General features: G+C 39.2%; 1 long non-coding RNA gene across 2 annotated transcripts in view; it reads right to left on the bottom strand.

The window, feature by feature from the left end:
* The window catches only part of LOC128902541 (uncharacterized), a 28,425-nt gene extending 4,985 nt beyond the window's left edge, over positions 1-23,440 (bottom strand). For both annotated transcript variants that reach the window (XR_008463826.1, XR_008463825.1), the window contains exons 1-3: positions 23,039-23,440; positions 14,756-14,846; positions 920-996 (exon numbers count right to left, since the gene is read on the bottom strand). This is a non-coding gene — a long non-coding RNA (uncharacterized LOC128902541). The remainder of the gene's footprint in view (positions 1-919; positions 997-14,755; positions 14,847-23,038) is intronic.
* Positions 23,441-25,977: the final 2,537 nt, after the last annotated feature.

Genomic DNA, 25,977 nt, shown 5'->3' with positions numbered 1-25,977 from the left:
CACTTTAATGTTTCAGGTTTTTTACTGTTTTAAGTAAAAAAATCCGGAAATCCGACTAGCCTTGTTCAGGATTGTTAAGTCAAAGGCTGCAAAATATTATGGAGGATTTTGACTTGAATACAGGAATCACTGGTCTAGCACGAAACCTGGTCTATCAACAGTTCCACCAAATCTGGAATTTTCACTAAACTTAGAGGTTAGGTTATATTCTTAAATATCACCTATAATATCCTTAGGTTCAGTTACACTATCGGTTTTTTTCCCCTTCTTTTATTTAAATGTAAAATTTTATCTGTGACATGTGTAAAAGGGAAATTATTTCAAGCAATTGATCCCAAGTTAAAAACAAAGCCAGATTTGAAACTGAGTAAATATTTTGTTCTCATGCACAGTCATTATGCAGTTTTTTTAATACAGATTTTTCCCCATGATTTCTTTAGCAGTATTTTTTCCTATATCCAATTTTTCTTATATCTATTTAATAGAATTCTATGAATTGCTGTCATGTACTGAATTCCTTTCCCCTTAAAGAGATACCTAGCTGCATTTCCACATCAGGCTGAATTAAACCCACTGTATCTAATAAAAACAAAGAGCAGTTAATGTCAAGTTTTGTTTAATAGGATTGTTTATGTTAAAGTAAGACTAAAGCTTAGGCTGGAGATTTTGTAGGTTTTTTTGTTTTATCTTTGTTTTGGATATGCTGAATTCCACACATTCAGAGCCTGATTTTGCACTCCCATTTTAGGTATCTGTGGTATTAGAATTAGGTCCATGGTGTGTGCAAAATTGCTATTTAGGACAATGCATGCTACAGTTAGACACAGCAGAAGTAATTAAAAGAAAAAAGAAATACTGTTTTCAGTTATTCTGATGTGGAATATAGTATTTAGAATTACAGGTATGATTTATACTGTACCTTCCAATGATGTATTTGTTTCGCCTTTAGTTCTTATGATTCTGCTTGTGAGCTCACCTTCTCCAAATAAAGCAACTCTGTGGACATAAATGAAATGCTTTTAGATTTGCACCAATAAAACCAAGATCAGAATTTGACATTAACTTTAAATTACTTAGTTTAAAACTGTACCATTATCGTATTTTAATTAATTCAGTAAAAGCAGACCCTTCTTCTACAGTGTTAATTGGAAAAATTAGACCTTTTAGATTTGTTTTGTGAATCTTTCTGAACTTGAAAAGAAACACAGATTCTGTCCACTGCCTGCAGACAGGCAATCAATCAGTGAGCACACTTTCAGTTCCAGCTCAGCTCCTACTTACAATAAGTAGAAACCTGTTACAATAACCTCAGTCACCACCATACAAATAGGATCAAGCTTTTGGGACCAGTGAAAATTAAAAACCCAACCAACAAAGAGAAATAAATCTCTCCACACAAGAACAACAGACTAGCTAACTAAATACAATTCTGCTTGTCACTAATAAACACTCATTGTTCTCTAACATAACGATATCCATCTTTATAAAGACTCCAACAAGTATATTTTAAAACTTTTTCTTAATGTTCTGTATGATTTTATGAGTAGGAAACATGCATCTTTCTTGACATTTTTCAGTAAAATTCCCCAGCATATTTTACAAGAATCTGACATTCTAACAAAAGCTCACATCTACTATTTATTAGGATTATTCTTGTCCTTGGGTCTTTTATTTGCTTGAGCTTCTTTTTTATTCATAATCTTCCTGATGCTCAATGTCCAGATTATTTGATCTGTACAGATGTAGAAATTAGTAACAGTACTTGTAATGGTAATTTGGAGTTTGGTGAATTTCTGTGATAAAGTGGGGTCTGTAGTTTTTAATGAAACTTTAATATTTACCAGTTTCATTTTTTTTTACTTTAAAGTAATTGCAATTTTATTTAAAAGATAAAAAAATATACAGGTAGATGTAATAAAACTTACTGTCTATAAACAAAGTTATAAAATGATGGTTATTCACTATACAGCTGGTTTAACTACTGCTGGGATCTGTACATAATTCCTGGATAAAGTCTCTTTTGTATCCAGAATGTGCAGTGTACTAACATGAAGAGATAGAGTAAGCAATAGAGAATATCAATTGTTTACACAGATTTCACACTGCATAAAATGTGACAGACATTGAATGGAAATATATCCTTCAAAAACGTACTTTGGCACCATATTATTGTACCTAAAAAGTGAAGCATCCCTGGTTTCTGAAAGCTGGGGAACAGCATTATTCACTAGCTAATGTGGCACATCACTAAATCCATGCAACTGCTTCTCTTTCGCCTGCATATAAACTGTCCAAAAGTATTTCTCCACTTTCAAGAAGACACTTGAATGCATCACTTATGCATCTTAAGTGTCATTTGCTTATCAGGCATTATTTCGGGTATGAATAATCCAACTCTGGTTTTCCCTTACTTTGATGTAACTCTAGAAAAATCAGTGAGACTACTCTCGAACAGAGGTCAGAACAGATAGAAGACAGGGAAGTTTTGCTGTGAGTTTCAGTGAAGATCAACCTCTCCATGTCATCTTGGGTAGGTTCAGAACCAGGCCACCAAGGCCCATGTGAACCAGCAAACAAGCCAAACCCTTTACCTGCACCTGCTGAATTCAGTGAAATTTCTGTCATTTGTCCCAGTAGGAAAATGAGTCAGACCACTACTTCCTGATGCTTGGGAAAGACATTATTGCCTCTATTCTTGCACTGTTTTCAAATGCCACGCACTCAAGGAGGTGTATGTTTTTACTCAGTGGAACTGGACTTACAGGCTGTGCAGAACAGGGGAAAAAAGATGGACAGCTTCTAAAACTTTGACTTTTCACATATTTATATCTCAAGACTCTGCTAAACTATTAATCCCGTTTCCCATTTGAATGGTCATGTTTCAGTTTAGGTTTTCAACTGCATCAAATACCTGGGGACTTAGTGAAAATAAAGGGGAGCAGTCTTCATGTTCACATGTTGGCATTAATCTCTAGGGGAAACCAAGCTGAAGGTGAGCCATTGACTCCAACAGCTGCTGAAACACTCCTCCCAAAATGTCATGTCTGGAATAATCTAAGCTAGTTACTTTGGTATTGCTTTTCCCCCAAACACATATCTCAATTACTCAAGTTTTAGATGCCTTTCAAGAAATTTTAGGAAGAAATTGCCAAAATATTTATTAACAGAGAAATGTAAATATTGTGCTAAATTCCTGAATATTGCTGAACAGGTGAGTTACGCCTTTGAGCTTAAAGAAGTCTAACAGCCTGTCAGCTTTTGATGACAGCAAAAGCAAAAAGGTCATCATTTTGTATTTCATTATGGGCACAGTAGCATGATTATATTTGCTCGTATGTCTGGATTTCATTATACCAAGTCCTTTTTAGGGAGTCTGGTTTGTGTATACAGTACCAATGAAAAGTGTGACATTTATATAGAAATGGAAAAGTTACTGAGAGAGTCCATAAACTGGAAAGAGCTGCTGTAAATTGCCTTGATTACAACCAGGTGTGATTGTCATGGTGTAACCCCAGCTGGTAGCTAGGACCATGCAGCCACTTGCGCAGTTCTCCCCCTTCCCCCAGTAGGGCAGGGAGAAGAGGGAGAAATGGAGGGGAAAGGGAAGGGAAAAAACCTCGTGGGTTGAGATAAAGATAGTTTAATAGAAACAATAGCAGAAAAGGAAAATAACAATAATAACAACAATAGTTACAATAATAATAATGATACAAGTCACTTTCACCACCTGGAGAACTCGTACCTTCCTGAGCAGTGCTATGGATTTCCCTCCCCCAGCCAATCCCCATTTATATACTGAGCATGGCATCTATGTTATGGAATATTCCATTGGTCATTCCATTATTCTGTCTATGCTCCTCCTCAGCATCTATGGGAAGCTGAAAGAGTCCTTGAAAAGAATAAGCATGCTTAGCAACAATTTGAACAATATGCATTATTGCCATTCCTTTCACAGCAATCAAGTTAACTCTTTCCCAGCTGAAGCCGGGACAGTGATGATCATAAAAACATCTGTAGACATAAAATGCAAGATAGCAGAGAAATACGTGACTGTTTTTTGCCTGATTTCCTCGACCGCGATTTCATCCTGTTGCCTAGAATACCAATAACCCAAAAAAAGGGTTCTTGGAGGTGATGGTATAACTAGCTCTGTAGATCTTCCTGTGTTAGAAACCATGAAATGAGTAAGTAGCGTAAGTCCAAAACCTCCCCTTCTGCCTGGACAGATGTGCCATCCTTTGGGAGAAGTCTGTCTGTCTGCACACACCTTGTGTTCCTTCCTCCAATAGCACCCCTATGTCTCCAAGCTTTCCTCATACAAAGGACTGCACAAATAAACTTTCCTGAGCAAGACTTCGGATCAAAACATGTATACTATCATTCCCATGGCCATTTTTTTGAGGTTTCCAGTGGTATATGGAAAAAATACTGCCAAATACTGATACACAATAAAATCACAGCAGATTTCCATGGGACAAAAAAAACCAAACAACCTAAACAATCTCTGTAGAACTTTGTAGATGCTGCTTAGTGATGTCCTTTGACACTGCTTCTTTTACACACTTGAAGATTATAATAGCATCCTATCATCATTCCAGTTTTTTGAAAACAGAATTAGCTACGCTCTGGATCATTTCTCTGAATAAGTGTAATTTAAGTTGCAGGGAAGGTAAGTACATGTTGTAAGTAAATGTTGTTACCCTATTTTTACAAATGAAACAACATTGTGTTCAATGCAGCTAAGCCAAATTGGCTGCAGAGATGCATTAGAAAACAGGAATTCATTGTCCAATGCCAGGTAAAATTGCATCAAAGACAGCACTTTGTGGAGTAATCAGCCAGTGTTTTCTGATGGCTCTCCATGAAAAACATCACAAGGGCAGCAGTTTGGGAATAGGAGATCTGCTGTATGGCCAGTCTGTCGCAATGGAGCGGTGGAAGGAATTAATTAGAGGATTCTCATCTAGGCTTGCCTTTGCTTTAAAAAGATCTGCAGTAATGGTCTACATCATGTTACTAATGAAGTTCATCACATTTTCCTAAAAATATAAATATCAATGAGAAAGACGGCTTTTGTGATACTCATAGTTATACACAACTCTGGAAAAACACAACTCTGTGATGTTTCGACCCTGATTAAGTACATGCATAAGTCCATTCACATGGGTCTTCTCTCTGATTTCTGTAGGTACATATGCTCAAGTGGACGGTGGTTGATCCAGTGGTAGAGTTCAAGTGTGAGAAGCTCATTTTTTGTTTAAGTAATGACTCGCTTGCTAAATTTAAAGTTTCAGCTGCTGCTACTTTTCTTGATTTCAATAGCTGCTGTCTTGAATGAGGAGGAGAAAAGAGCTACTAGAAGCTGTTTGCTCACATAATTCAGGTAAGGGGAAAAGTGCTGCACTGGTGTGCAATTATGGACAAAAATTTCTTCCTGAATTGTTCAGAATGCAAGGGCAAGATGTGCGTGCATGCAGAGGTAATGATTTACAGCAAACAGAAATGGTGAAAATCCTTTACTTCCTGTAAAAAGAAATGTTTAGATTTCTCTTGACAATATTTTCTACATTGTTGTGCATGTAGATTCACTCTCTTTACAGAAACTGCAAAATTTGATTATTTTACTGTATAGACAAAGTGACCTGCTCTGTAGTTCTCATGTGTAAAATTTCCATTTTTCTGAACAGAGAGAAAGAAGGAGGACTTTCTGGTGGGAAGTGATATTTACTGAGGTTTTAGTACAGTCAAGCATATATTTGATTTTAACAGGACTTTTTGCATAAGATTCCACACCCTGTGTTTATGCCTTATCAATGTCTGTGAGTGGTCTTGCAGTTATGGCATTTTTGCTCCAGACTTGTGCTCCATTACAACTGCTTTATGTAAACTTACCCTCCCAAGGCTTTACTTGCCTTACACAAATGTTTGGGTGCCTAACCTCCAACGTAAAACCGTGCACATAGTAATTTCTTTACCAGACATAGCAAATTTTTGTCACTTAGAAAGAGTTTCTAATAGCTTTTTCACTGTCTTCATTTAAAAATGATAGTATTCATAATACAGAAAGGAATTAGAAGTAGCCATAGTTTTTCATATTTGCTGATGCCAAGGTCATATTGTTGTTTAATGTAAAATATAAGTTAATCACTTGCCTTGTCCTCTTGAGATCCTCTATTCCCACCTCCTCAGTAATTTACAGTCTATGATATCTGTTTCTTCCAAATACTTGCTCCGTGTGAGTTAAGAAACAGATAGACTAGCCTAAGCTATTGCTTCCAGGACATTGCTCCATTTTTTTTCCTTTCCTTTGGTACTAGATGTACTCATTCAAGGGAAGCTGAAAAATAAATAGCAAAATTGAATCTGTGTAGGAAATACCAATCCTATATTTAATTCTGCTCTGCTTCTAGCTGGTAGATGAATTTTTACTTCCAACTCAACCCATCCATACTTTGAAAATCACAAATATTCCAGCTTTAAGCATATGAAGAGATTTCTGTCTGGGCAGTTTGTACAAAACAGGAAATAGATTAACACAATATAGGTAATTTATTACAAATAGTGCCAAGCTGGTATGTTGTCTCACATGTGAGGAAGGACTGGTCTAAAGTAGATCATATGAATACAGTCTCCGTATTACTGATGTTACAGGTTTAAAAAGTGTATGGGTACATGAGAGCAAATGGCTCATTGAATTGTAGGATTAAAGACCTGCAAAAAGCATCCTAGATTGGTATGGCATGACAGGAATGGGGCCTCACAGGATCCACCTGTCCTAATGGGGGAAACACATCTTTGGGCATAAACCAGTGGGACTGATCAAGAGAGCTTTAAATTAGAATCAGTGGGTGAAGGGGATACCAACAGGACTGCAGTAGGTAAGCCAAGGGTTGGCATGCCATTGCCAGAAGGTGGCAATAGCAGTGGGAACATTTACACTGCTCCTGGGAACATGGAGTGCTCAGGAGTGTGTCTGAAATGCTTATACAGCAATGCACACAGTATGAGAAACAAACAGGAATCTACATCTCCTGTTTAAACCTCTGATTTAGCTGATAATGTATTGTCAAACAACTTACTTTTTTTTGGTCATAGCATCATCATGCTCTAACTTACATCATTATGTAATTTGCAGATCAGAATATCAAAAGCTCAGTTTAAAGAACTGGATAAGTTTGTATCTCGCTTTCGGATATTTCCTGCTGTGCACATGGAGACACCATGGATAGAATGGGTGGGTGGATAGAAGAGTGGATGGCAGAACAACCTTGGATTTTGATGTAAACATAGAGATTAATTAGAGCTACTTAATCTAATTATCAAACAAACACCAAGAATACCTCATGGCACCATTTATCTCTAAAGATACATTTACATTAACAAACAGTGAAGTGAGAATAGATATGAAGAACGTACTTCCACACTAAATGGGTCTTAGGGATGGGAACATCCTGGACTCATGTGGACTGAATGCTCATTAGCAATTGGAGTGCATCTTCTGGCGTTGTATAATCCCAAGGGAATCCACTCCCTGCACTCCACCACCATCACCCTGCAATGTGGTGACAAATAGAAAATTCGCTTTGAAAATGCACTCCTCGTGCAATTAAAAAAGCTGCCTTAGGTACATCTGGGAATTCCAGACATGAGACAAAATCGTCAGTTCAGTTCATCAGTTATACAAAATGTTCAGTTTCTCTTTTGCTATGGATTGGTGTTCACTGAGGGCCAGCCAAGTCAGATAAGGTGGGATAGGCTCCTCCATCATGAGTCCCTCTTTTGTGGGGCTGTGGAGTCTATCACCTCTATCACCAGTTATAGACTCAATAGGACTCAATTCATAAGAAGCAATTTTAGAAGCTCTGGACAGAAATCATGCTCAATTCTTCTTTATTTCTGTAACATAATACACATTCATTTGCCAGTGTAAATGACAGGCAGAAAATAAGGATTTCTGGTTAGAATTATTGGTGCAACTCTAAAGCACCAGCTCTGTCTAGGATCTGTCCCTCAAAACCTTTTTCCCCCAATGGGGATTTAAGTAGATTACTAAGTATTTGACAGACCTCAGTATCAAGATCAATACTGAATTAGAAGACATAGCTAAGCATAACCGGGGGAAAATAATTAACAAAATTAAGGAGGGTTTTGCTCTATGGGGAACTATTAAAGTTATCTTTATGGGGTCATGTAAATGTAATAAAGATTCTGCCTGCACCACAATTTAATTCTATATCAGAAATGGTCCCTGTAGATGTAGCAAAAGATTATTTTACTAAAATTGAATGTGTATCCTCTTCTGGACTAAGGCAAAGGGGAAGAAGATCTTAAAAGTAGAAAGTCATGAATTTGACACCACACAGATTTAAAGCTGCCTAAAGTCCATCTGTATCAATGGTATTTAGTTGGTTCAGATGTCACAGTTCACACAAATGGTTATCCTACTTTGTGAGAAAAGGAGAACGTAGGGATACAGCTGTGCTCTAGGATGGTACACCTACTCTCCATGACCGAATTTATCCAAGTATTTTTTGTATTTTGAGAATACAGAAAATGGTAGAAAACTGTCTGTTAGAAAAATCCCAAATAACACATACGTCTCTGTAAGTATTTGGGTTAATACTACTTTAAAAAACAGGATGCAGACATGATTTTAATTTGCCTTGTTATAGAAAAGAATTCAGACTGTAGAGTGTGATGTTTTAATGTCTCTTTTAGAGATGTGTGCAGCAAACATGAATTGTTCATTACTGATTTAAATTTTTCTAACTAAATGCTAGCATGCATCTCTCTAAGGATCTGTTGTTCTTTTTTGCCTCTTCCTTTTCATTAGTGCTTTTCCAATTACACTAAAACCAATTTAATCAGATCAGAAGTTGTCTTAAAGTAATGTCAGTCCTTTTCTTAACTCAAAAACAAGGCTATTGTGAGAGAATATCAAGCTGAATTCATTTTGCTCTGATAACACCACATGGATGGTGACCTTCATCTTGGCTCACAGCCTCCTCCGAGTCTGAAAGCATCCATTTAGTATCTGAGGTTTGATCATCAATGGAAAGATGATGGTGCTGTCTAAGCTGGAGACCTGAGGACTTGTCGTGGGTTCGCACCCTGACTGTATCACAAATCCACGTCACCACTGTTCCCTGTGCTTTCTTTTAATGAGAGCCCAGGATGCAAGTGCAGGGAAGCCACAGCATGCTACTGGAGTATACTTTCTGGCTTCTATTGCATCCTTCTTGCTAAGTTTCTGATTCTTGGAATTTTTAACTCAGCATGAGAAGAATAATCTTTGCCATTTCATCAAAATGTTCCTCTACTGAGTGTCAGGTCAACACAAAATGTTATGTGAGGCTTTTTGGCCTGATTTGATAATGTTCATCTGTCGGATCAGTCCCTGGTGGCACAAAGACCTTCTTCGCTTGAATAAAGATTTAAAGGATTGGACCTCTAGTCTCTACAGTGAACTGGTGTTGCACTAAATACTGGTACTCAGCAAGTACACATAATAAATCATGATTAAACCTCCTTGTAGTCACTTTTCTTCAGGACTGATAATGTTCAGCTACCACAATTTGTCCTCTGTTTCTAAATTAGCAGTAAACTACCACTCCTTTCCAATGTTTTAAACAAACGTCATTTTAAACTAGGAGACAAGCACTATGATTATTATCATCATGAACATTAGTCTAGGCCAGGGTGCCGTCTCCATAGTGGCATTTCCTTCAGAAGGTAGTTTGAACAGGAGGAAGATGTGGGCTCATGCGTCTCACACCAAAGTTATTCATGGATTAAATCTTGGTATCTGGATAATGGTTTAATCCTCTAGTCTCAACATTTATGTCTCTTCTGAAACTCTTGGCATTAACAGATAGCATGTTTTCCATGGCAGAGGCCACCTCTTCCTCTGAATACTGCTGTTCTTGCTTTCACTGGTAACCAGTGACTTTTACTGTTTAGCTAATTACAAGGTGAAACAAAACCTTTCACAATTTTGAATCTGCTGTCTTCTCGTTTCACTGTCATGTAGCTCTTGTATGGTAAGACAGAAAGGAAAGTGTCTTCTACAGGCTATTTGTTATTTTAAACATTTTTATCACATCCTCTATAATTGGTGTCCTTTTTCATAGAAAAGAATTCCAAATGCCTTGACCTTTGTCCACATATGAGTTTTTCCATGCCTGTAACTATCTCCATTCCCTTCTAATGATTTTCATTCTCCAGGTCTCCCAGGGCCATTCCAGTACTGCATGTTGATCCCATGTCCAACCTTGAGCACAAGTCCAACTTACTTCACCTTTCCATTGTTTGGATGTAAGATTGGACTTTGGTAAGGGTGCATAGTGAGATTCAGCTGCAGTCCATCCTACCTTCAGTGTGTTGAACACAGAGGGCTCAGGCTGGCCCACTGCCACACATCCCAGCACCAGTGGCATTACCTGGCTGATCCTGGGCAGAAAAACCATCTGCTGTGGTCCCCGATCCAGTCCTCAGTACCCCAGGTTCAGACTTCATAGCTGGGCTGTTTGCATATGAGTTGTCCTTTTAACATCATGGATAGAACAACACGGATATGTGGAGCTTGACTGGGAGTACTCTGGGCTGTCTTCTGCTCTTTTGCCTGGTGCAGTAGAGACGTAGCCTAATTCTGCAAACATCCCTTTTAGATTCAGTGAGCAGAACTGAGCACAGTATTCCAGAGGAGGTAAAGTATTTATAATGCCATAAAATACAATGACATTTTATTTTCTGCCTTATTATCATCCAATTTCAGATACATCCAAACACCTTGCCTGCTTTTGTCAAGCACAGCCATTTTCGAGTTTAGAACTTCACTGAGCTACATACAAGGATGCTTCCTCCTTATACTTTTATGTTTTATTTCATCAACTTTCATGTTGCTTATTCAGCTAGTTTTGTCAGGTCATTCTGAGATTTTCACAGGCTTTTTGAGACTGGTGTGTTTGAATAGCTTTCATGACCACAGAAAGTCACTGTCAATATATTGTTCATTAATAAAGCTGCATGTAATGAAAGTGAGGCACTCAGAGACTTTGGGACTTAGCCGGGATTTTGGAGGACTCCGAATAAACTTTGTGAAAACACTTTCTCTTCTCAGCATCATTAATTGAAAATATGTTATAGAAAAAACTATTCTGGAGTTGCTATTCTGGGACTCGTGGTGATGTGTGATCTTGTTGCATGTCTGTATTCTGAATGACTATTAGGGTCAAGCATTAACATGAAGAATATTCTTACTGTCTTCAGTTAGCCTCAGCTGGATCAACTGCAATGTAACCTGCTGCAGTCTCACTGTGCTTTATACTCAGGATTTGGGGTGCTAATTTCTTTACTAACTTGTGTTTATGGTCATTAATATTTTTGCAATTTGTTTGGTAAAAACAAACAAAACCCTCAGAATGCAAACCTGCAGCATTTAGCTCCTTTTATGTGACTATGGTTAGTAGCACAAGCAGTTGAGCCGTAATAAAATAGGTTGTTTACGCACAAATACCATTTTTTTTAAGTTAGATTGTGAATTTCATCATCTGCAAACATCTGTGCCAAAATCTGTCACCTGTATGTTTGTAATTTGAGGACTCAGAGCTGTGCAGACTTCTGTGTAAGGGACGCAAAACCACCTACTTGTAAAGGGAAGACACACTAAAAAATCCCCCTGGTCTGCAGTGATGCAATTTTGGGACACAGTAACACAAGAAATATAAATGATACTGGACTCTTTCATTCCAGACACTCTGTCTCCCTAATGATACATCAGAGTATTTTCATCTAACTTCTCCTGCTAAATCATTGGTAGTATTGGCTAGATATTGATGATAAATGTATCATATTGATAGCTAAATATTGGTAGCTAAATGTATCATAATGCATCATTGTAACATCTCCAATACCTGCTGATAAATGGCTTCAATCTCTTGCTACAACAGCAATTTATGAAAGAATATCATATAAACTTCAAGATAAACTCCCACAATTTGAAGAGATTGCCTCTTTTTGCACTTTATAAATAGAAGCAAAGATTGTACATCTCCTCCAATATATGTGTTGAAACGGTCTAGTATAATTCCCAAAAGGACAAGTATAGAGCTCAAAGGGGAGCTCTTTGCTGGTCTAAATTGTCATAACTCCAGGAGAGCTACAGCAATTTACTCCATGGAAGGATCTGTCCCCAGGAGCCTGCCTGCTGTTACCTCTCCACCTCTCCAGCTTTAACAAAGTGATTTCTTTTTTTCTCTCCTTTTGCAAGGAGCCCTCACCCGAAGACACCTAGCTGCTTTGGGATCCCCAAAATGGAACAGACGAAGAATCCCATGCTTTTAAAAGAAGTTTTCTTAGTGATCTGCAGCAGGTGCTTCCGCTCTTTCAAGTTCTTTCCAAAGGGGTATAATACTAGCTTGTAACCATAAAAAGTCTTAAGACATTTATTCTGTGGTAGGAAGCTTTTATGAGCGAGGTAAGACACTGACCTGATTCCCCTCTTGCCTGAACTTGCACTCATTAATGTCTTGTGCTAGGCAGGTGGAGGCATAAGAAATTCTGAAACAGATATTGTCAAAATATTTTCAAAATATTTCAATAAAATAATTTTATGAAACACATGTGGAAGACACAAAACAGGTGACAGTGAGGCACGTACTTTATATCATTGCTCACATTTCCACCTCTGAGTTCATTTATCTCCAAGCTGTACTTATAAAACCTTTTATGTATCAACATCATTTATTTCTGGTATGGAACAAATGTACACATGCATTTCATCTAATCAAGGGAGGGTACAGGCAGGAACTAGCTGACAAAGTGTTCCTCATGATCTTTTAATGTACCTCTTCTATTTCCTATATTCCCTTCAAATGTCATCTCCTCTTGTATTCTGTCAAACTGTTGCAAGCATGAAAATAATAAATAATACATATTTTGTATTCCAGCAACTTTATACAAGTGCTCTTAACATATAAGCTCTCCAGCAAGACAAGGGAGAGAAAATTTGAGTTGTAGCTCTCTTATCTTAAAATGAGTGAGAAACCATTATGTTCCATTTATGCCACATTGCACAGCCAGTGCCTGGGAGCTGAGCGAGGGAAGATCTTCCCTCAGTACATATAGCACCAGCATTTCGACAGTAACACTAGTTCTTGAAGCAGAGACCCCCCAAGAGCCCACCGGGAAGCCCAGGAGGACGGCTCATTTCACATCCCAGCACTGCTACGGTGATGTGGACTAAGTCCCACCTGAGCACAGTGGCTGGCCACGGGTGTACAAACTTGCTTGCAAGAAGCTTTGGGAAAGGTTGTCAATGCATGAACAGCTCTTCCTAGGAGAGGAGGACTTTATTTTCATTGTGCTGAGGGCTGCTGGGCAGTGAAGGGGATTTGCAGCTTAAGCTTTGCTATGCCCTGTGTTTGTGTGCAGGACAGAGTTGGTCCTCCCTCCCTTTCTTCAGATATTTCAGGCTCTCAGGAATTTGGCTAGGCCTCCCTGGGCTCTCCTGCCTCCACTTGCAGGGTGATGCAACATCAAATTAAAATGACAATTAACGGAAGGTGCCAAGAATCTAGCAGCTCTTTGCTGGCCATGGATACAGTGGCCAGTGGGGACAGGTTTGAAGTCCCTCTTGCTCTTTTGTTAACACAGAGAGGTGGTCAAAAGAGCCTTCGTGTGGCCCACAGGCTCCCCTGTGCAGAAGGAATAGGGATTGTTAGAGGGCAAAGGGGGCTGATCAAGGGCTTCATAATTAAATAAAACTAATTAGCAAATGCCAGGGTCAGCCAATGAAATAGTTTGGGGTAAATAAACACTTATACATTTATATATGAAACCAAAGTTTGTATGGAGGAGATCAAGCCAAACAAACCCTGTAAAATTCAGCTATATATTTGTATAGTAAAATTGAGAATATTTCTCAACTGTCAGACAAGGCAGTTCCACGAAGTGCACCTGTTTGGTTTTTTTTGTTTGTTTGTTTGTTTTCCTTTCCTTACAGCTGCTTGCAAGACCAATAAATGACTAAGTAACACCATTATTGTAAAACAAGCTGCACAGCAAAGCTGCATTTACTGGAATGATGTCACATTATTGTTTCCATTCCATTAAATGTTTACTTTAGGCCTTTTATAACCGTTAGAGGTATAAAGGTTATTCTTCCAGCCTCAAAGAAATGCAGTGAGAAGCAATTTTCCAAGTGGTGCAAAAAAGTTATGCACACAAACCTCGTTATTTATGCACTCAATAAGAAAATTTAGCTCCCTGCCCAGTCCTGCCCCTCCCAGCTTTCTCAGCAAGATGCAGCAAGATTCAGAAAACAAAGAGATGAAATGTTTTGGCCCGAGTGTCAGTGAAAAGAAGAGGATGCTATTTTTCATCAATTATTCTGCATTATGATTTGATCTACTTCATCCCCTGCACATTTTAAGCAAAGCATTTGCAGACCATAGGGTTAATACATACAAGCTGCATCATGTATATGCCCTTTTCAACTTGATGGTACAAGATTTAGGCTGTGTTCTTCCCTTTTGTAACAGCAGAGTGTTTCATTTTACTTGACAGAGACACAGAGGAATGTGTGAAGGGTTCTGAAAATCAAGGAATTAAACTCAAGCATTCCAAAGGCCCATCTGTTTCTTGGGAAGGGATGAAAAAGCTCTGATTATTACGGGTTATTGCTGGCAAGTGTTACCTGTGATATGCTGGCAACAGAGCTGAGGGTAACCATAAACTCAGAGAACAAGTCACTTACCTTATGTTATGTTTGCGTTGATTAAGGCACAGAAATCTTCATAGATCTGGGTCAAGAAACAGGAGAACAAGGTGCAACATTTCTTGTGATTCTGGAAAGAACAGATTTAAGAGATTGTGACTGTATTTCACAGGGTTGTATCTTACAGATCCTTGTTAGTCTTTAGCTGCATATGGTAATTTAAGCTTCCAATTTTAATCAGGATTAAAAACGGTGAGAAGGAAACCTTGATTTAAAGAGCTGATTTTATTTTTGCTTTGCATTTGTACTTGGCAATTAACTTTGTTCTCACTGACTGGCATAATAATTAGCACTAACTGATTTGCAACCATATTTGCAATGTATATTTGATACATTTCAGTATCTTCTTTATCATATAAATTTATACAGTGAGAGTGCGAGAATTGTTGTAATTTGTTCAGATGCTTATGTTTTACATTCATATTATCTCAGAAAATGATTAAAGACTTTTCTAAATGATGATTTTATTTAGGGTTTGTATCAAAATGCATTGAGGTGGAAACTAAAAATCAATTTAAATGCATAAAATTCGTTTAATTAATTGTATTTAACTGTCTTAAACATACGGTATCGTTTTTTTTCCTTATAAAACCAGGACAAAAGGAAACTTATTTAAACCTAGCCAGATTACTAAATGAATGAAGTGGATACATTATTTAGTGAACTGAGAGATTATCTCCTGTTTTCAGGATCTAATACTTAGATGTCTAACATGCAGATAAATGGCTAGTGAGATTATCAGAAGTGCCTATAGGGGCTAGTGCCTCATGTCCCCTGAAGTCAATAGGAATTAGAAATTTAATCCATAGGAGAGATTTTGAAACTCCCACTGGTCATCTGTATCCATCTCCAGGCACCAAAATATCTTTGGAAATCTGATCCCTCACCATTAGGGTTTTGTCTGTGTTGCCTTCTCCAATTTTTTTATTCATAGACTGGAAGAGAAAACAACCCTGTATTTTCAGCTTTCAATCCATTTCTGAATTTTGCATGAGTAATGCTAATTAAATCACAAAGATATCTGCTGTACCTGCTGGCTCAGCTAAAACAAACATGAAAGATAACACAAGTATCTGTACAGTAAAACATCTGAAAAAGTGCAAAATTTAATATCAGCATCACAGTAAATGTAGGAAAAATAATAAATTTCTGGATTTGAATACCTAATAGTTATTTTAATAAAGTCCATGCTGACCTTAAAAATTTAATGTTTTTCTACTAATTCCTCAAGTAGCTTTATTTGAGCCTCTTAGTAGGAGAATCTTTCTAATATACTGAAATAACCTCTATTAAAGCTTAAATTTTCTCAGCATTTAAGCTTTAATAGAGGTTATCAGTGGTTTAGATCTGATTTCAGTTTTATTTTTAATGCATGTAATTTAACTATATTTTAAATTAAATATAAACATCTTTGTTTAGTCTAACTTCTGAGCACCCCTAGAAATCCCCAGCAACCACACTGGGTGCCTGGGCTGCTGGTACAATTGCTGGGGCATCACATCTCTCCAACTAGAATCTAAGCAGGGGCCTGCAGAAAGTACCAGTGTGAAAACTATACCTACCATCTCAAATTTGGCTTTTCAGTGCCTTCTCTTATGTACTTTCAGGTGCTTCCTTATACTCAGGATGCCCTGCCTGAACTCTGTAATGGATTTAGACAGCTACAGCTTTTCTTTAAAAGCCTAAATGCATTGCTGCTGCTGCTGCTTTACCCAGTAGGTCAATGGTTCGAGCTTTCACCTCTTCTGCCAAGGAAGGTGTCCTACAACCAGGTAAGCAGGGACCTTCTGAGATGGGAGCCCTCCCTAATCCATCTGCTGAGGTTTTACCATTTTGCATACAAATATTTTCCCACGGGGAGGTGACGTAACCACTTAGCTGCACTGTCATTCTTCTTTCTCTCTCTGCTTCAGTCATATGGAATTATCACAGCAAACATGAAGCAGCACTAACAGGAGAAAATTATTTTTTTTCCGTGCCCAGTATCTTCTGTGCTCCCACCAGGATGATTTCCCAGCAGGAAAAACTGTGCCTTGACCCATGTTCTTCTAAATCCAGGGCAAGTTTGGTTAAGAGTAAAAGGAGGAGATTCTAAGGAGTGAAAGCAACAGCAAATAATCACTCCAAAGACAATGAAGGGACAGAAAGCCTTGCTGGGACTTCTAAACTGGTGTGGCATGCTGTTTATGGTCAGCGCTGAGATGTTTCTCTGCACGTGTAGAGGAATTTTGCCCATGGTCAATGTTGGAAATACAGTGACTACAAAATTTTAAACATCTCCAGGACTAAAAGAGAGTTGAGTTGGGGGGAGGAGGGGCTTGTCACCTTCTGTTTTTAAGCAATCAATGTGGGATTCATCTCATCTAACTTTAGTCATTTGTAGATGATGAATCATCCAAACAGTTTAGATACTCAACTTACACAGCATGAACTGAACTCCAGAGATGTCTGTTTCTCTTCAGTGTAAAAGAAGCCTAATAAGCACAGACTAGACACCTAATCCTGACTCAGCTTAATTTAAGCAAGATGAGATTTGCTACTAAAGTGTAATTCAGGTGTACCTGATATTTCAAGGGCTTAGTTCCCTATTATGCTCATGTTTTCTACTGGATTAGGAATGATTGCTCCAGCATGGACTTTGAAAGATTTATGTATATTAAAAATAATAACTTATATTTATGAAAATTGAAAGATTTTAATTCCTCACTGAAGACTAGAAATATGAAAATCCCATTAAGCTAGTTTGATCAGACTAATTTTAAAAAAATCAGTATTGCTATAATACAGTGTGATGTTTTGTTGTAATTATTTCTAGCATCTCCTTCACCTCGATTCCCTGTGTGTAAGACAAAAGTAAACAGACATCTATCCCTTCCCTTCCCACAAAAAAAAAAAAAAATAATCTAGGAGCAGGACTTCAGTCTTACAGTTTGTTCTGAACAGAGGGATTTCGGATCCTGCAGCTGAGTCTGCAGTACAAGAGCCTGGTTCCTCAGTTTAGGTGCTTTTTGACAAGCGGACTTTTAGGGATGGAGGGAACTACTAAGGCTGTCTGGCCTAAACCCCTGCACAGATTTCACTTTCTAATTTCTACATGGGGCCTGAACTTGCAGTTGAGCTAAAGAATATTTTACAGAAAAACATCCAATCTTAAGCACCTCCATCTCCCCTACCCACTGGTAGTTTTCCCAGTAGTTAATTGCTCAGTACTTAAAATTTGGCCCCTTAATTCTATCATGATTTTTTCTAGTTTGACAGTAAGCAGGGACAAACTAGATCAGGTTGCTCAGAGCCTCATCAAGCCTGGCCTTGAATGTCTGCAGGGACGGGGTCTCCACCACCTCTCTGGGCAACCTGTTCCAGTGTCTCACCACCCTCCATGTAAAGAACTTCTTCCTAATGTCTAATCAAAACCTACCCTGCTCTAGTTTAAAACCATTGCCCCCCATCCTATCGCTACATGCCCTTGCAAACAGCCCCTCCCCAGCTTTCCTGTAGGCCCCCTTCAGGTACTGGAAGGCTGCTATAAGGTCTCCCTGGAGCCTTCTTTTCTCCAGCTGAACAACCCCAACTCTCTCAGCCTGTCTTCATAGGAGCGGTGCTCCAGCCCTTTGATCATCTTCATGTCCCTCCTCTGGACCTGCTCCAACAGGTCCACGTCCTTCTTGTGCTAAGGGCTACAGACTTGGACACAGTATTCCAGGTGGGGTCTCATGAGAGTAGAGCAGAGGGGGAGAATCACCTCTCTTGATCTGCTGGCCACGGTTCTTTTGATGCAGCCCAGGATACGATTGGCATTCTGGGCTGCAAGCGCTCATTGTTGGCTCATGTCCAGCTTTTCATCCAAAAGTACCCCCAAGTCCTTTTCCACAGGGTTGAAATATATATACATATCCTACTGCTCATTCTTTCCTCTGGGTTGTGAACCTGCTGCTGTCAGAATTTTCTTTTCTATGGAGATTACAGATTGACAAATCCCTTCTTCTCTTTGCTGACTAAGATACCCTTAGCTTCTTGTGCCTTGTTGCATAGGGTATGTTCTCCAGGTACCATATCACTCCCATAGATTGGCTCTGAGCCTTACAAACTTTTTTCCCATTTTAAAGTGTAGAACTGGGCATGCGATTTCAGCCAGAGTCTCACTCTTTTGGTATTTCTAGACTCCTACATAATACTGACATGTCAGTATATCGATGGATGATACCTGCTCTCTGTCAGCCGTGGTATTATAGCTGGGCTTATGTTCAGTTGGTTAGCAATTGCAACCCAACAGTCCTTTTCCAGGGGTACTTACTGGTTTCCATGTCAGTTTTTTACTCTGTAAGTCTGACTTATATTCTTTGCTCCCACATGTATGACCCTGACTTTACCAGTGATGAAATTATATATTTTGAATTAGTTTATTTCACCCAGCAATCCAAATTGCTTTACAGAACTAATCTGTTCTTATTACTTACAATGTCAACAACATTTGTGCCAGCAGCAGGCTGTACTAGCAATTATTTTATACTTCCTCTCAGGTGATTAATAAACATATCGAATAGCTTAGACCTGGTGAACAAAATTCCTGCAAGAACTCATCAGAAACTCCTACATTATGATAATTAACAAATTACAACACACAAATTTCCAAACTATTTAAAATGTGCTAAACTGATATTGTACAGCACTAAACTTTTAATCACAACATAGCGTGATTTCATGCCAGTTGCTTTACAGTGTCAAGCTATATCATGACAGCATGTTTATCTCTGTCCAGAAAGATTGCTGTCCTATTAAAAGCATACATTTTTTATCTCCCTTAGACTTTCTAAATACTGCTTCTTCTTGATCCTATAGTCTACAGATATTGTTTTCTTCTTTTTACTGACTCATGAGAAGCTTTCAGAACATCTCATGCAGCACCATAAGGGATATTAGCATGATCTGCCTATTTGGTGCCAGCTACTTTGCAGTCCTCCACCTTTGTGTGCTACCAACACGTTCCTGTCTGCTAAGCACTGGCAAAGATTGTTTCTTCATTGGAGAATACTGTCCTGAGTGTTCAGTCTCTGGTAAGAATTGCAGTTTTCAGATGTGGCCAAAAAAGGAGGAATCCCCTTTGCTGGTATTTAAACTTTGCACTGAAGCATGTGATCAGTCAAACCCACACAGATGTCAGTCGATGTCTGTGAGTTTCACGGTTTTGCTTTGTATTGTACCACAGAAAGGATTCAATTAAAAATAAAGTTAATAACTAAGGAATCAACCAGGCATTGAAGACCAGTTTCAAGACATTTATAGAAAAAAGTCTTTAAAAATCCTGAACATTTCTGGGTCCCTTATCTGGGGGGAGATAAATAAGCAAATATATAAGTATATATAAATATTTACAATCTACCTCCTTTTTTCCCCCCGAAGAGATTGATCACCTGCAGCTTTATTCTGCAAGTTCCTTAAACTTCAGATTTGAATTTGATTTTTCACTGGAGGTTTTATTATATCCAATTATTGTCAAATCAATAATTCATTTTATTTCATTCCAATAAGAATCCTTTACATTATATTTTTATTTCAAAATAAACTATCAATTAAAACAGACGATCTGTCTCCAAGGTAAGACAAAAACAGAGCAGCCAAAATAAGGTTAGTGACAGGTTCATAATCAAAGTCCCTCTCTCTCTTGAGAAATAAACACTTGTGAGGATTCTCAGGGTGTTTTACAGTCTTAACGGCTGTCAGGTCTCCCTTGATTGACCCCGAATAAAATCTAACTGGGGGTGACAAAAAAATATGTCCATCAACTTTGCTCATGCATTACGACATAAAAATTGACTGGAGTCATTGACTACAGGTAGCAATGAGCAAAACTACACAAGATAAATACTCTGGTTTGTGGATACTCATTCACTCCACTTTCGTCTGCCACCTTGATTTTTGAATTGGGCATTCATGGATAAAAAGTAGGTGATCTGAAAAAATCGTGTGTGTCTTTTAAAAGACAGTATCGTGTTATGTTACTCCCTTCACAGAAATTTATGTTACATGGTGTTAGACCATGGGCTAAGCTTAATGTAACACGATGCATTAAAAACTGCACATCATGATTGTAATGTGTGTCAGAACAATGAATTGTTATATCACATATCTCTTCATTTGTAGGTAGGGGACCCATGGAAATAATTCGCAAAAGGATATATTCTCCTTTTGATGCACGCACATAAATCCCTTTTTCTCTCACTACTTCCAGCTCTTCATCTAATGGTTGGTCTGAGCTAGGAAAAACTGCTTTTAAAAAAGCCTTGAGTTAGCTAAAAAGGTTTGAATTGTAGCTTAGCATTTATTATAGGCACAGTTTCACCCTCAAAACTGTGTGAGAGGGCTGTTTGGTAACCTGCACTCCCCAGTAGTGTAATATTTGAGAAATCACCATTGCTGCCTTCTCCACCCAGGGTAAATTGTACTGTCACTATAACTTCCCTGAAGATGAGTAGGCTTCCTTCTGATTTTATGCCACCACATCCCAGTGGGCTACTTCCTTGTCACAGAAGCATAGATGAAATCAGAATCTGTCCCCATGGTATCTGGAGAAGGTACAAAGGCAGAAACGAGAACAGACTTTGCCCCCGACTCTTTTCAGTTTCTGCCTGGTGTCTCCTTCCTCCTTTACCTAATTTCCCCACATAATCAAGCCTGTCCTGTAACAAAGTACAGCTCCCACTTGATTCACCATGTTAAGTAGGTATCTCGCAAACTCCACAGCAGCAACTCATTATGTCCTTACTCCACGCCTTGCCCCTGTCCTACTTGTATGTATTTGTGGTGCCGAACAACTCTCTAAGCTTTTTTGGTGAAATATTTGTGGAAGATCGTTTTGACCGGTGATGATCACTCAGTAAGAAAGCCGGTCAAGAGATCTACACTACGAGGGGTGCTGATACTGTGTTGTATGCTCACAACCAAGGAAATTAATTCTTGTGCACTTAAATGGTGTGTAACTTTGTGCTGGCCAGCTGTACAGAGGTTAATTTTAGCTACTGAATATAGCAAAAAAAATCAAGGAGACACTACTAACTTTTATTCCAAATTTAATCTTATTCTTCTAGTACCCCTTACGGAGATTGAATTAAATTTGCTTTCCCTACAAAAAAAAGATAAAATTTGAAGACTAAATAATTTCCACATTTTATTTTATGATAAATGAAAATGAAATTATATTGAAACCGCACAGATAGTTTTGATGGATAAACAAAATAGTATAAAAGCTCATTGAGCATTTACTTATTAAAATAATGGTCTCAGTCCTCAGCTGAAGCAAATGTACATTTGACACGGCTATGGCCATGGGTTTTTTAAGCTCTCTAAACCAACTGGTAATGGACGAGATGATGGAAACTGTTACTGGGATGTAGTGGACTTTAGAGGTGACTGCACCTCCTTCTGCAAGGTATGCTCTGACCTCAGCAGCATAGGTGGAAGTGGCATAATGCCTCTAATTTAAACTATATCAGTTGACAAATGTGTTGGCTCTATAGACCAAATGAACTAGTGGCATAACACAAAACAGATGTACTGTAACAGCCTTGTTATTTCAAAAACTCCTTTACTAAAGACAAGGAAGCAAGTTTAAAAAGGGAGGAAGGGGTACGATGAGGATACAGGATTAATGAGACTTACTGTTTGCACAGCTTAGAATTTGTGTGTTTCTTAAGGATAGTCCTTAACTGGGAGACATACTAACTGGGAATTGCTAATATCAGAGGGATTTGTGGCATACTGCAATGCTTTTGAGTCTGTCTGCTCTTGTGACAATGCAGACGTGGGGCATTAACTTCTTAAGCTGGCCTTTCACAGAGAATGTTATGAGTTGTAGGAAGTGCTTTGCAGCCTGAAGTACTCCCTTACATGCAAATTGGGTGCACTGTGAACATTCCAGATTAAATATCTGTTACATAGTTCTGTAGTTCTTTATGTGTGCAGAGATCTGAGCTCATCAGGCTAATTAGCTGCTTCCAGTCCTTTGTTCTTAAGTAAAATGGGAATGAGCAGTAATCACTATGTGTGTTCTTACCCAGAAGAATTAAACAAGACTTAGCTTCATTTTTTAGACAGAAGGCAGAACACATTGGCAGTGACAATTACACCCGCCCAAGCAAATTTTTGCAAAACATGTAACAAACTGCCTTGGAATTCTTCCTTGTGAGGAGCCAAATGAAAGCTGAGATGACCAGATGACACTGATCAGAGGAGAGAAAGTCATATTCACAGCAGCTGCAGCTTTACCTGTGAGATGCTGGCAGACAGCAGTACAGGAGAGTATGTAAAGACACGTGTAAGGGTCCCATGTACAGAATGACTTGCTCCATACGTCAGCAAAGCTACAGCATCAGCAAATTATGCTTAGGCACCTGCCTCTATGCAACAGTGTGCACATAATGACTTCAGGCTAATAGATCTTGTGAAAAACCTTCAACCAGATGCAACACAAGCAGAGTGCTGGCAAAATTGATTGAAGAATTGGCACTCAGAAGGTACAATAGGGTTCACAATCTTCATGACAGAGTGTATTCAACTCTGGTGTAACGTTTCTGATTCACATAGAAATGTATCTATGACTGACTAGGCTAGAAATTGTTTCAAAGGAATTCTGGAAAAAATAAAAAACCCCTTTAATTAAAAAAAGGAGTGTCTGTCCTGGAAAGCATTATACCTACTTTCCTGGATATCCAGAAAAAAAATTTACTATTTCTTTAAGTGTTAATTTATAATTTTCAGATACTAATACAAACATGTATTAATAATAAAGTAGATCATGTTTTTAGACACATTTTACAACATTCTTCAGCATCCACCAGCAACACTTTTTCAAGTTACCATCATATGTGCTTAAATTTGAACTTTAATTTGGAATATTATCTTCTGTTGTGTTACTGAATTATCTGTAAGAAAACAAGTCCATTCTACTTCTAAAACTCAGCAGCTAAGTCTAAACACTGTCAGTGACATGTTTTAATGCTTCAGGGCTAGAAATAAAATGTTTGTAGCACTTGGAAACATGAGTTACTTTTCTTAATATTGCGGCTTCTAGGCAGTTTTTATTTTCGTACTGTTATTTGTTGTTGGCCTTCTCACTTGTGGAACACGTATGTCAAATACAGAAAAGATATCGAAGACTATTTTTGAAAAAATAATTGATGTGTAGGTGCGTGGTGGTAATGCAGCATTCCTTGCAGCAGTCCGTATTTTCAAAGTGTATGTAACATAAGCGGAAATCACGCTGCCTTGGAATTGTTTAGAGAAGACCTTCGGCCCCAGCATGACTTAGAACAGCGTTCTAAAGCCGGATAAATAAGATTTGAGTTTCTGTCAAAGTCAGAGGCTTCGTTTTCCCTTATGCCTGCACGAATGCTGCTCTCCTTCCTCTTCCTCCAGCATGGGTTATGGCATACACACAGATACATCTGTGAATTTGTCTCCAGGTCATAGTTGTTCATGGTGTTATGCAGGCTGTTCATTTTGAGACCTGCATCTCCTGGCAAAGACAACCTGCTGAGCCAAGGCTGTGTTTGGGCTGGCCTAGCTCGCAGGTCCCCAGGGAGGCTTGCTGGGCTCTGTAACAGGGATCACATTCATCCTCCACTGCGGATAAGATGCAAGTCTGTGGACTTAAGTGATCTTGGCCCTCCATATGCCATGTACGAACACAGCCTGCTGGTGCCAGTCGCACTCCCTTGGCTGCTGGCTAGTGACCAACCTGTAACTCGGAATCACCAAAAGCAACATGACACTCTCTCTCGCAAACAGCTTTTCTCAAGAGATATCAGTCACTGTCAGTGCCAAGAGTCAGGGCAAGCGACTAACACTGGACAAAAGGGTGTGGAAAAAAAAAAGACCTCTGCAGACCTTCCTGAACTGTACTCCCCTGAAACTACATTTATCTTTCTTATTCAGTTGATCTGTTTTTTTTTTCATTCTTAACAATTGAAATGTGCATTCAGGGGAAGTTATTTCAAACACAGACCCAAAGGATTTTTTTTCTAGAATGTGACCCCTTAAATAGTTAGCCTCAACTAAGTACATTCACAAAGGAAAACAGCCCTTGAACCGTTGGCCGGTTGTATCTCTGAGCTGCCAGACCTCGTGTTGCCTCTTTCTTTGTTCCTACCACTTACTTGACTGTAAGGGGACAGACAGGTTCTTTTAGAGATCCTTGGCAGAATGATGACTGCACTAAGTTGTACTTACAACTAAAACTTTATTTTCTTAACAGGATTTTATGATTGCTATAGCATAGAATTTACTATTAGAACAGAACAGGATTTCTACAAGCAGAACCAGCGTAGTGCAATTTGTAAGTAGCATAATACGGAATGTTATAACACAACACAACTTATGGTTTCTAATCACCTGGACCCTCTACAGATTGTGTCAGATCTTAGTACATGGTTTGCTGCATCAATGTAACAATCATAATTGAGACTGAAAAATCATGTAAAAGAACACAAGTCTCTCCCTCAGTCCTCAGAGGTAGCAGATGATGGTGGAGGCATCCCTGGGGGTCATGTTCTCACTGTCCAGCAGCACTTCTGATTCAGGTTCCCCCTTAGGACTTGTAACTGCTTGGTTTTACAGACAGTTTTAGAGACAGCTCTGGGAGCTGTTATGCTTTTACCTGTTCTGTGGCGGGCTCACCAACACCACCAGGTTTGCTGGTGCCTGGGGCCTTCAAGGCCAGCAATGAAGGGAGCAACTGGCCTGGCACCCAGGAACCTTCCGGTCAGGAAGGCCTGATAATTCCCCCTGATAATGAGGGGAAAGGAAACGAATATGTGACACGCTCGGTCCCAGGGAATGGCTGCTTGCCTTATAAAACGGTGTTAAGTTTTGCTACCCATATTACCGGCGTGGGGAGAAGGGGGTACCGGTCACACCTCACACCCTGGCACCACCACGGCACCAGTCACTCTATCTCAGAATAACTCCCAGCACTGCGCCTCAGGGTGCAATTCGCACTTTTTTTGCCTGCGCGCTTACGAACAAACACTGGCCGACCCGCAGGGTACCACCGCCCGGCCCAGGCCTCAGCAGGCCCGGCCCAGCCCGCCACGGGCGGCGGGTGCGGGGGGCGGTGCCAGCCGAGAGCCCGGACGCCTCCACTGGGCGGGAGGGGGGGGGGGCCGGAGCCCCGCCCCCGCCCTCGGTGGTGCCGCCCAGGCTGGCGG

The sequence above is a fragment of the Rissa tridactyla genome, chromosome Z (assembly GCF_028500815.1).
Source record: "Rissa tridactyla isolate bRisTri1 chromosome Z, bRisTri1.patW.cur.20221130, whole genome shotgun sequence".
In the NCBI taxonomy this organism is placed as follows: domain Eukaryota; kingdom Metazoa; phylum Chordata; class Aves; order Charadriiformes; family Laridae; genus Rissa; species Rissa tridactyla.
The sequence above is the reverse complement of the archived record's forward strand: the minus strand, read 5'-3'. Positions and strand labels throughout refer to the sequence as shown.